This window comes from Delphinapterus leucas, chromosome 1 (assembly GCF_059928025.1).
Source record: "Delphinapterus leucas isolate spDelLeu-1000000601 "Yukka" chromosome 1, BTC_Dleu_Yukka2, whole genome shotgun sequence".
NCBI classification, from domain to species: Eukaryota; Metazoa; Chordata; class Mammalia; order Artiodactyla; family Monodontidae; genus Delphinapterus; species Delphinapterus leucas.
Window position 1 is genome coordinate 38,482,229 of NC_143129.1, and position 12,651 is coordinate 38,494,879.

The window sequence follows — 12,651 nt, forward strand, 5'->3', positions numbered from 1 at the left end:
GTGTTGTGAGGGAGTCCAGGAGACCTTCTCTGCCACCCACAGGTAGCATGCATGCCGCAAAGAGCACTGGGCCAGGTTCAGAGGAACCTGGGTTCAGTCTCAGCTCAAACACTAATCAGCCAAGCTATAGCCTTGGGCACTCACTGAACCTTCTTGGGCCTCTGTAAAATGGCAACAACAGGGGCTTCCCTGGTGGTGCAGTGGTTGAGAGTCCGCCTGCCGATGCAGGGGACATGGGTTCGTGCCCCGGTCCGGGAAGATCCCACATGCCGCGGAGCGGCTGGGCCCGTGAGCCATGGCCGCTGAGCCTGCGCGTCCGGAGCCTGTGCTCCGTAACGGGAGAGGCCACAACAGTGAGAGGCCCGCGTACCGCAAAGAAAAAAAAAAAAAAAAAAAATGACAACAACAGAATCTGCCCTGTCTATCAGGCAAGCTGAAATGCTTTGTGAGGAGAGCTGTGCACCCCACTATCATTTTGCTGAGGTGGGGAGCCTCTTGCCTTCCCTTCTCCCACCCTGGCTCCCTGCCTTTCCTCTCTCCATATGGTGGAGGTGGCTGTCCATTAACAGAAACAAGTCACACAGGTGGTTTGCAAGGGACCTGGCAGGGATTTGAGTTCCTGTTTCCTGCAGGGTCCAAGACAATGCCTTTCCTTTTTCTGGGCTCCTCAGACAGGCTTCTCCCCAAACAAGGGTGGGGAGGGTTACTTCTGGGCCAGCATTAGGCTGAATGCCATTGGGCCTTGCTTCTCACACACATTGCAGTCTGAGAAGCTTGGACAATAAGGGGTACTGGGGAACATAAGACTATAGTCCCTATTCTCAAAGTCCTCACAGCCTCATGGGGATATGGTGTGAAACACAAAACCCTGGTTTGGGACGCAGCTGACCTGAGTTGCAGTTCCAATTCTGACCACCAGCTCTGTGACCTTGAGGGAGTTACCCAGTCTTCTCATCTGTGGAGATGCTGCCTCCCCCCTAAGATGATTGTGGGAAGAGGAAAGGAGAGACTGTATGTAAAGCTCAATGCCAAGTGGTTACTATAGGAACACTGGGAGGTGGGCTAGGCAGATATCAGCTCCATTTTGGATAAGGAAGCTAAGATTCTGAAAGGTGATGTAATCTGCTAACACAGCAAGTTTGAGTCTGGTTAGAACCCAGGCCCTCTAATGCCTGTCACACGCCTGCCAGTGTTGTGTTATCTGGAGCCTTTTGTTTCCTCGGCCAACTGGTGTAACGCTGTTGGAGATAGTGGGTACCAGCTATGGAGGTCAGAGAGGGAGAGTTTTGGGTGGTCAGGCCTTCGTGGGATTTGAAAGTTGGGGACCCTAGAGTTGGACCTTCCACACGGCCCATATTGTTGGTATTAATATCAGCTGGGTGAGGGAGGCCACTTTGGTGTCCCCACCCTGTGCCTGCAGTGCCTGTCCTACCTGATTCTTGCCTGGTTGAGTCCCCAAGGCCCATTATTGTCAGCAATCTGCATTTTCTTTTTTGTGGCTCTGAGCACAGCACTTTGACGTTTTTGTGAATGGTGGATGGGAAAAAAAGGTTTGGATGTAATAAGCTTCTTCCACTCCCACATACATCCTAATGTGAGATTCCCGCATCGAGGGTCGTGGCAGATGTAAGTGATTTATTGGGCTTTGCAGAGTGGCAGAAGTGACTGAAAATATGGTCATTGATCAATGCTCAGAGAAGCTGCCTCTCCAGACCCCTGCTCTGGGATGCTGCCAGCGGCTCCATGCTGCTCCGTTATCCTGGCGCAAATCACAGGGGTGTAGGGCAGCTCCCTGAGAATAGACCGTTCCCTACTTCCACCCAGGGACGGCTGTGAGGGGAAGGGCTGGTCTTGTAGTTAGAACCACCTAATTAAGTGGCTTAACGTATTAAGCTGGATGACTTATAATGGAAAGTGACTGGGTGACTGGGACAGAAACTTGGAATGGAAATCTCAAGGATTCTATGGAAGGTCCCTCATCTGGGTGGGCTGGGTGCAGGGTCTTCTACCTGCCAGGAGGGATGTTGTGGAGAGAAGCAAAAAGCTTCAAAGTGGCTTCCTCTTACCCTCCTTCCTACTTTACTCACATTTAAAGTGGTTATTGATATCATTGGATTAATGTTTACCGTGTTGGTAACTTTTCTATTCATTGGGTTTGTTGTTTGTTTCTCCCCTACCTTCTCTTTTCCGCCTTCTCTGGTTTTAATTGAGCATTTTATATGAATCTATTTTCCTTTCTAAAAATATTATTGTGTGCCGTACTGTGTACCAGATACCACAGTGTGTGCTAGGAATACAACATTGAACCAGACCTGACTCCTCCTCTTGGGGGGTTGGCAGTTATATGCTCAGGGAGGAAACAAATAATTTTACTGATTGCCCCACATGGGGAAGAGGAGGGCATCAGCTCCCACCTTGATCCAGGGGATCCTGCTGCATGCTGTCCTGGGCAGGGGACTCTATGCCCAGCCTGTATCTACCTGGGCAAGACTGGGTGCTTCCCCACCTTCCACTGCATCAGGATCCCCCTTATCCCCAGCTCATCTCTGGGGCTGGGGCAGAAAAGAGGAGGAAAACCTGCAGCAAATGCAGGGCGTTGGAGGGGCAGGGTGGGGCAGGGCTCAGGGCTGATAGCTGTTGCTAAACTCTTCTGCGTGCTGCTACCTGAGTGGCTGCACTGGTTCCTGGGTTGGGCCTGGCCTGCAGCTTCATGTAAATGTTCCTGCACGCTGTGGGGCTCAGTGAATAGGCATGTGTTGGGACGTAAGACACAGAAAGCAACAAGAGGCACCAAGGAGGGATGATGGGAAACTGCTGGGTGCTGGGGTTCTTACCACTGTTATCTGGGCTCCCAACTCCACCAACCTGGATGTGAAGTGGGGAGAAAGTCCAGGACCTGGGAGAATATGACTGCAACTTCTTCCAGGTCCCAAGAGCAGGACTGCCTTGGGTTGTGGTGTAGCAAGAGGGACTGAAGTTAGATCCTGGGTAGGACTTTCTTTCTTTTTTTTTTTTTTTTTTTTTTTTTTGTGGTGTGCGGGCCTCTCACTGTTGTGACCTCTCCCGTTGTGGAGCACAGGCTCCGGACATGCAGGCTCAGCGACCATGGCTCATGGGCCCAGCTGCTCCGCGGCATGTGGGATCTTCCTGGACCGGGGCACGAACCCGTGTCCCCTGCATCGGCAGGCAGACTCCTAACCGCTGCGCCACCAGGGAAGCCCCTGGGTAGGACTTTCTGATGTAAAAGTACAAGTGATGGAATGGAGGGAGGCCTGAGGGTGAAGGTGGGACCTTTCTTTAGAAAGAGGACAAAAGTCTCCCTGTCTTCTCTGTCCTCCTCCCACATCCTGCCATCTGTTGCATTTTTCTAGAATAGAGGGCTAGAGGCTATGAACTTTAGGGAGCCCTGAAGGCCCAGGCAGCTAAAGCAGAGAAAGACCCCAAGCCCTATGAGAGCAGTTGCCTCCTCAGGGCAAGCATCCCTGTCCCCCAAGCCAGCCTCTGTGACTCCAGGCTCTGGGCACTAGGGCACTGGGCCTGCTGTCTGGCTCTCAGTGGACCACTGCCTTTGGGCTGCTCTGGGATCTATATACTGTCTCTCTGGCCAGAGTTGGATCATCGTCCCTAGAGGGAAACAGGCCTTCAGATGTTGAGTACTCTGTGGCTCCAGACGGGCCAGGAGATATGCAGAAGGGAGGTGGGAGAAGGGGCATCACGAGCTCCCCCTGAGTCTGCCTCGCCTGTCTCCAGTCTCTACACTGGCCACTTACTCAAGAGAGCTTTACTGCGCTTAGCCAGGAAGTGTGGCCTCACCAGGGCCCTGTGTGGGGTTTGTGCTGGGCTCAGCGAGCTCCCACATCCCTATCTGCTCCCCACCCAAGACTCAGATGCTAGGCAGACAGACCAGGGAACACAGACCAATTCTGTACCAGGGTTGAGTTAGGTAGGAGAGCTGAGTGCAAAATGGATACTAAAGCCATGTGACCAGTCTTTCCAAAGTGAAACAAATAACTTTTTGTTTGTCTGTGTCACTGCAACCTGTTTTGTATCTCTTCAGGAGCTGACTGTATTCTCTGGGGGAGTCGGGGACATCCTTGGGAGAGGGGTGGTGATAACACTAGACACCAGCTGCCACTATTCACAGAGGGGCCTCATGGCCCCAGTGAGCCTGCCAAGCAAGTCTTCTTGTGCCGTTATGCTGAGGACAAAAGCAAGGCTCAAGGAATTTTTACTTGGTCAAGGCCACAAGCTGTTAACTGGGAGAGCCACAGCTTGAACTCAGATCTGGCTCCGCAGCACTCTTCATTCATTCCTTCATTCATTCACTCACAACAAGTATTTATTTCTCTTTCCATTCCATGTTGCTTCCCATCTTCCTCTCCATGGGGCACATAGCTGGAGCATGAAATCCTTAGAGGGGGGACTCCCTTCTGGGGAGTTGTAGGTGCCTCTCAACTACTGCCCCTGGGATCCCCATCCCCAAACTGGTTTTTGGTGTTCCCTCCCTCCACTAGTGCCAAGCTCACCTCTTCGTATAAGATGATCTGACACATTTCAGAAGAGGGGAACTTGACCTGCCAGAGCTTGGGAAACATCTCATTCGGTCCTACATTATCCAGATGAGGATAGAGATGCCCCCAAAGGAGAGGAGTTTCACCCAAGGCCAGCTCATTCCCTCCCAACAAAGCCTGGACCAGAACCGAGGTCTGCTGGTTCCCACCACAGTGAGGTGCTCCAAGGGAGGACTGCCCTGCTCTGGGGGTCCTCATGTCATTGCTGTCCTTGCAGGCACCTTGATGGGCAGCGTGGGCCCCCTGCTCTCTCAAGCCTGGGGAGCTCTGCACATTTCCAGCTCCCTCCTGCCCTCACCCTCTTGATGTGTCAGCCAGGCTGCAGGATTCCCTGCCACCTCTTAAAAGTGACCACTGTCTGCAAAGACCAGAGAGGCTGCTGGGGAATGATTCAATCAGCTCCCTTTTCCTATAATGTCAGGTCTTTCCACTTAGCTGGAAAAGAAATTTGGCCCCCTTTACTACAGTGGTCATCCCAGTAAGGCCTCACTGCGCCAGCCACTCGTAGGTCATTAAATCCATATGCAGACAGGAAAATTTTTTTCCATACTGCCGAATGAGTCAGAAAGTCTCCCACAGCAGGTGGGGTAATTTGCCCTTGGTATTTTCACCATCCTGGCCTTACCCCAAGAGCTGGAGAGAATCAAATCTCAGAGCAGGAAATGGCCAGGAATGCTGAGGTCTGGGTCCAGTTGTCCTGAGTTTACAGTTCAGGTCAGACACCCTCCTCCCTGAAGACCACCCTGTCACTGGGATGTGGGGCTGCACTGGTCTCAGGAGTTAGAGGACTGGGGCTGGGGAGGAGGTAGCTGCATCTCAAAATTACCTAGGGGATTGTGTCAAAGTGCAGTCCCTGGGCCTCCCATTGCCTGTGTGGGGACATTCTGATATGCCCCAGACTGCGGGAAAGGGTTGGGGATTGTAGGCAAGTATACTTTGAAAATATGCCTTCCCCAAACCTGAGAACCTCCCTCCCTACACTACCCCCTGCAGCCTCCTCTGGATCAGGTGCACTGGACAAATCCCAACCCCTCTTTGTAAGGATGAGAGGATGCAACCAGAGAGGAGAGGGGCTTTGTCACAGGCACACAGGCCTGAGGTAGAACTTGCAATGTCAGTTACCTGTGCCACCTTTCAGTCTGGGGTTGACGCCAGGAACTTTGGCCTCATATGTTTTATTTAGCCTGGGCTGCTCTCCCATCAGACTGGGCATTCCCTCTGCTCAGGGGCTATACCTTCCCCATCAGATGGAGAACTCCTTTAGGTCAGGGGCTATGTTTTTTCTGCTCACTCCCAGATTCAAGGAAGGGGCTCTGAATCTGAAGCAGGGAGAATAGAGGACGTTCAGAATAGAGGACGCTACTGGGTCACATACATAGACATAATTGTTTTTCCCACCAGGCTGTTGAGTTGTTTGTCCTCAGAACGTGACCAGGAGTTATTTCCAAGGCCCATTACGCTACTAGCCTAACGAATTTATCCAGCTCTCTTCTTTCAAGGAGTTCAGTGTCTGGGCCCGCTCTCTATAGTTCTGCAAACTAGCCTTGAGGGTGTCCAATGGATCCCCCTTTTGGGGATTGGTGACACTGATATTTAGAGTTGGTGGGTGATGCCACAGGTCCTGAAGCAAGCAAGATTCAAGGCAGGATTATTAGGACCCAGACATCCAAGTCCCTCCCCACGGTCCCTGATCCAGACTCCCCCGGGGAATGTTACCGTTAAATATTTGGCCCCTGGAGTGTGCCCAGTGCCTTTGATTGTATCCGGTTTCCTGTTTCCTTTGAGAGGGAGAATTTCTCTGAAGGAAGTGGTTTATAGTCCTAAAGCCTTACTTCCCTGGTCTTGAGATCCAAGTTTCCAGTTACAACTAGCTGAGATCAATGATAAGGAGGGAGGCAAGGAAGGAGGTCACCAGAGCTGTGGAATATCGCTCCTTCTTACAAGGCAAGAAAGTGGGAAGGGAAGATGGAGGGTTCAGTCCCAGACTATCCAAACTGCCCATTGCAGAAAGATGCAGACATGCTCCGGTCCCCTACCCAGCCGCATGCCCAGTGACTTGGTGACAAGAAACAGGGACAGCCAGGCCTGAGGACCCTGCCCTGGTCTCAGCAGTTCACAGGACACTTCATCACCCCTGCCTTCAAACAGAGCCATGTTTAGCCTTTTCCAAACCCATCCTGTGGATTCTCTCTCTCTTCTTTTGAGTCAACACATATTTATTAAGCGTCCGGTCAGTTCTCTCATCCCTCGAGGAGGGAGTTCTTTGTGATAACTACATTCAATTTTTCCTGCTCCAGCTTCACTCCTGAACCATTGGGATCTAACCAGGAACATGGAAATCGCTTAGGCGTTTACAGCTGAGGGCTTTTATTGCCAGGAATTGGTCACACAGGTGATGAAGCATCTAAGAAGTCAAATAGGGGATAGTGAGGTAACTCAGACATTAGCAACAACAGGAAGCTACCCCTAGGCTGAAGGGCAAAGGAAGGAGGTGGTCCTGGAGCCCAGGGGCTACAGGGGGCTAGTGGACGCTGAAACCATAGGGGTCCTGGCTGGTGGGAGGTAGAGCCAAGGAAGAGATATAACCGCTGCCTGAGACCCATCTGTGACAGAGAGAGGGGGGTGGAAATATCCTTCCACCTCCTTCCTCCAGCACTCCAATGCCTTCCATGAACCCAGCGACCCAGGAGCTTGGGAAATGCAGCCTGCAGGGGTCAGCCGCCCTCCCCCGCGACTCAGAGCAGGGCAGGGCAAGGAGGGGAAGCTGAGGACATACAGCTTCAGGACCAGCACACTCCAGTCTTGTTTGTACAGTGATGGAGCAGCTTCTCTGAGCACCTTCCTCCGTTGGTCAGTTCTTGGTCCACCAAAGAGAGTTTTTGCGGATCTCTATGCCGCCTGCCCCCCTTCTCTTTTCTCTGTCAAATGCATCTTTCCTGCCTCGGTCCCCTGGTGTGTTCACCACCTGATGGCATTCTGAGCTTTGCCTGTTCTAAGGAGGCTTATTGTTCATGTCCTCAGAGTCAGCCTAAAAGTCGGTCCCCAGTGGTGTCCAGGAAGAGCCCTCCTGTGAGGCTGTAGGCAGACAGAGGACACACCTCTGTGCAGTCAGGCCTCCACCTGGATTTGATCCCACCTATGAAAGGGGCCTCTTCATGAAGCAAAGGACCAATGGAGAGCTCAGGCAGGCTCGTGGCTCCTGCTGGGGCTTAGCTTGAGTTGGAAATGCTGCTCTGGAAGACTCTGGGGAGGCGAGCTCTGGCCGGGTAGCCTCTGCTGGTCTCACAGTATGCAGGGACAGAGCCGGGGCTCAGGGCTGCCGTAGGTGTGCTGGAGGCCGGCTGGTGGCCTGGTGGCACTCACTCACACCTCTCATAAGGGGCCCTCATCAGAGCAACCTTATGTCACAGGACTTAAGTAGGGGGCCAGCAGCTCTCTGACTTAGCAGCAGATCCCCACAGCTTCTAGCCCAGTGGGCAATGAACAGGGGAAAGGGCACTGTAACTGCTTCTAAGACTTCAGCTATGCCTTTCTAATCTGACTGTCTCTAATTGAACACCTACCATTTAATCCTTACCTGTGGTTCCCTGACGTACTCACATGGTAGGTCCTCAATTAATCATGAATGATCGAATAATTTTTTTTAATTTATCATTTTTATTTATTTATCATTTATTTATTTATCATTGAATAAAATGTATTTGTCATTGAATAAATCATAAATGATTGAATAAATGGATATATGGATTCATGTATCCATTTTTACGTCTATTTACTCATTCATTCAACAAATAATTATTGAGTACTTTTCTAGGTACTGGGAACACAGTTGGTGAACTTGCAAAATGAATCTCTGTCCTAATGGAGTTACATTCCACTGGAGAGAAACAGATAATAAATTCCTAAACACCTACATATTTATATCTATATCTAAACGAGAGAGGAAGCAGTTGTGGGCGGGGGTAGATGAATGGATTCAGAGAGTCAGGAAGTGATAAGGTCTATCAGGAGAATTAAAAACGGCAGAAGGCTATGGAGTGAAGGGCTTCTTTTGCAGGGTGGCCAGGGAATCTCCTCTGAGGAGGTGACATCTAAGCTGAGATCTGGACGTGGGGGAAGGAGCCTTCCCAGCCCTCTCAGGGAGGTGAGCAGGAAGTGCAAAGGCCCCAGGTGGGAGGTGCACACAAAGAAGCGTCCAGTAGTGTGGTCTGGACTTCCTGAGTGAGTGCAACAGGATTGGGAGTAGGGGAAGGGGCCCTGGCCAGAGAGGGGTCAGGGTCAGGGAATGGCCCCACTCTCCCTTCAGTGGTCGGGATCAAAACATGAGAGTCATCCTGATGGTGCATTCTCTCACCTGGACATCCAAACTCAGCAACAGGTCCTGTTGGCTCTGTTCCCAAACACATCTGACAGCCAGGCACTCCTCCCCACTCCCCACTGCCACCCACGAGAGCTCACCACCTCGCCTCTTATCTGGATGGCTGAAATACGCTCTCCCCACGGTGTTCTTGCTTCCCCTGCTGCACACAACACACTCTCCACACCGCAGCCCGAAGTATCTTTTAAAAACAGAAACTGGAGATTACTCCTTTGCTTACAATGGCTTTCCCTGCACAAGAATAAAACCTTGGAAACTTTCGTGTGGCCTGCCCAGCCCAGGCGGCCCCGCCCTGGCCCTTGCCTTCACTCTCGGGAAGCCCCCACTATAGCTGCTCTGCTCCCTGAGCCACTCGGGCCTCAGGACTTTGCCTGCTGGTACCTCATGCCTGGCTGCCCTCGGTGATCATGTCCCTCTCAGCTCAGTGTCTCCTCCCCAGAGAGGCTGTCCTGAGCACGTACCCAACCTAAGTCAGCGGCACTCCACGCCCAGCCACTCGCCCTCAGGGTGTCCTATTTATTTCACCTGGTAGGTCTCAAACAATCTGTTTATTGGTTTATCCCCTGCCTCTAGAATGTTACTTTCCTGAAAGCCTGTTCTCTTCGATATTCCTGAACCCGGCACTTGTAACCGGGCACCTAAGAGCCCTCCGTGAATATCTGTTTAATGAATGAAAAGGGAGGGTGCCTCAGCTGCCTACTTGCCCCAGCACTGACGACTAAACCGCTGAGCAGATCATGAACAGACCAGTCTGAGGGCTACAAAAGAGGTTGGACTTGGAGGGAGGAGGGAGGCTCCCAGGCAGGCCTGCTGCCATCTTCAGAGCTGCCCAGTCCAGAGGGTTACCTGAAGCAGCGGAGGTCCACCATGACTCCCTTCTTCTGTACTGGACCTCCACCCTCTGAGCCCCCCTTGTCCTCCATCTTCCCAAAGTGGCAGAGCTGGGGTCCTTCATGGGCTTTGGACTAGGACAAATCTCAGTCTTAGAAATTCCATCTCTACCTCTTACTCACTGAGTGACCTTGGACATGTTTCATAATCTGAATCTCAGTTACTGCGATTAGAAAATGAGAATAAAAATCATAATAATGCCTAAGTCACAGGGCTGTCTATAAAGTTGGTGCCAGCACATGAAAAGCATCAATAAATGTTAGCTTTTATTAGCATTGTTATTATTGCTGTCAATCAGTTAACTATTATTTTTGAACATCCCCCCTCCCTTAGCCTCCAGGACCTCCTCCCCTCCTATGGCAGCCCTGCCGAGGTGTCCAGGGAAGTAGCAAAGGCTTCCTCTGCCTTGCCCTATTTGGGTACAGGATTTGTAGCCCTCCTTCCCTAACTTTGACCTCTAAACCACACTTACTTATTGTTGCAGCAGCTATATTATGAAAAACTTGTCTGTTCAGCTAGGCCAGCTCTTGGCAACAGGAGACTCGTCTACCTCTCTCCTTAAGCTCTCCCCTTTCCTCTTGGAGTCTCTGCCACCCCAACTACTCTAGGTACCCAGTCTTTTCATTTTTCTCATCATCAATAAGAAGACACTGACAAATAGAGTAATTCATACTACGGAGTCAGCGTTATCTTGGCTTTAAAAATAACAACCCAAAGGAACATCTCACCAATGGGGGGATTTTATGCACTGTGTGGGAGCTACAGGAGCGGGCAGGGCTCTCCCTGGTTTCTTCAACAACATCTTTAAGGAGCTGCCTGCCCTGCTTGCCTGTGGACAGGGCTCCACTTGGTATTCCAGTGCCTCCATTCTGTTGCCTCCCCTTTGTCTGTCTGAGACTGCACACTCCCGAGGACAGCCATCTCTCTGGCTAGCTCTCACAGGGCTGTCTATAAAGTTGGGGGTTATGAGGCCTTGGACCATGACTTGGTGGGACAAGTGTTTGTGGCACATTCAGCACGCCCCACCCCATGTGCACCCTAGGACTTGCAGCCTCTGCTTCTCTTTCCCACGTGTAGGGAGAGGTAGGTTTTTCTCCCAGCTCTGAGAGGCAGCCCTTCCTGTGAGAGCCAGCCCTACCTCAGCCAAGGTCCTGGGTCCAGCCCTTTCCCACCATGGAGAAAATAGCAAGAAAAACAGATGAGAACTGATACCCTAAACTGCAGGGTCTGCTGGGACCTGGCCCGGAGGAGCCCTAGGAAAGCTTTAACCCCCGGGGCTCCAGGCAGTTGAGAAGGGTGAGGGGAAGAGAAAAGGCGGCACCTCTCTAGCTAGAAGTTACCTCCTCCTCTGTCACCTGGGACACTGTCAGAATTCACCTCCTCTCTTGGTGGGTCATCACTGCCCAAATGTGGGTCCTGGGAAAGATACCCCCTCCCCTAGTCCTCAGGCTGGACGGCAATACCAGAGGTCACTTTGTCTACCCCCCTTTCTCTGGGTGGTACCACCCTTGAATAGGGTCTAGACATTCCCATTTTAAAGCTTGTAGGAAAGGGATGTTCCCAATCTGCCAGTCACCCACATCTAAACAACCCACAGTCAGCCTGGTGCCCTGAGGAGAGCTGGTCTTGGAGTCAGGAGATGTGGGCAAGTCGTTGCCCATTTCTGGACCTCGAGTTCCTAATCTGTAAAATGGGGATTCCATTTTGCGCTGTACTCACCTCACAGGGTGGTTACGGGGATTACCTGGGACATGAACGTAAAAGGGCTTTGTAAATGATCAATATGACGTAAATCATAGCTGTGATGGGCTGTGATAGGGGGTGCCTGGCCTACATCCTTCCTTCCGCAGCTGCCGCTCCATTGGGCTCTGCGGCGGCTCGCCACAGGGACCTGCACCCTGCCTGTGACAGCTGTGGCAGAGTACCTTAGCCTTTTTTAAAAATTTTTTATTTATTTTTATTTTTTATTTTTACAGCTTTATTGGAGTATAATTGCTTTACAATGGTGTGTTAGTTTCTGCTTTATAACAAAGTGAATCAGTTATACATATACCTGTGTTCCCATACCTCTTCCCTCTTGCGTCTCCCTCCCTCCCACCCTCCCTATCCCACGCCTCTAGGTGGTCACAAAGCACCGAGCTGATCTCCCTGTGCTATGCGGCTGCTTCCCACTAGCTATCTATTTTACGTTGGTAGTGTCTATATGTCCATGCCACTCTCTCGCTTTGTCACAGCTTAGCCTTCCCCCTCCCCATATCTTTTGATAGAATGACCTGCGCTCCTTTAGTCTCACCCCATGGACTTGCCCAGAGCTTCTTTCACTATAGGACATGTGGGAAGCACTTTAAGCTCATCAGAAACAAACATTGAGCCAGCTGTTTACAGAGCCATTAGGCTGTGTTTGCTGAGCATCTAGAGATAGCAGGGTTTCTCAGGTGCGTGTGTTTTCAGGGGCTTGGAGGGTTAGGAGCTCAGGCACAGGGATATTGGTGGCGTGCTTACAGAGCATTTCCCATATGTTAGCTCATCTGAAGTGGGTCCCACAGTCTCACTTTACAGGGGAAGAACTGACCTAGTAAGTTGCAGACCTGGGGCCCAGATATGGATCTCTCTGACTCCAAAGTATGCACCAGGCTGGCTTTCCTGCTGGGGATTCAAGAGGTGGAAGTAGGCTTTAGTTACAGCAAGAGAGCAAGGATTAGACCTAAGAAAACTTTGGGAAGGCAGAAGCAAACTGGCCAGATTTCAAGGCCCCTTGGAGCTTTGGGGACACAAGGACCCTATGATTGCAGAGTAGGGGATGGGGCACCA

At 51.4% G+C, this 12,651-nt stretch overlaps 1 protein-coding gene across 3 annotated transcripts in view; it reads left to right on the top strand.

Moving 5' to 3' along the window:
* Window positions 1–12,651, top strand: part of ADORA1 (adenosine A1 receptor) — a 50,202-nt gene that overhangs the window by 18,058 nt on the left and 19,493 nt on the right. The gene's annotated exons all lie outside the window — the stretch shown is intronic.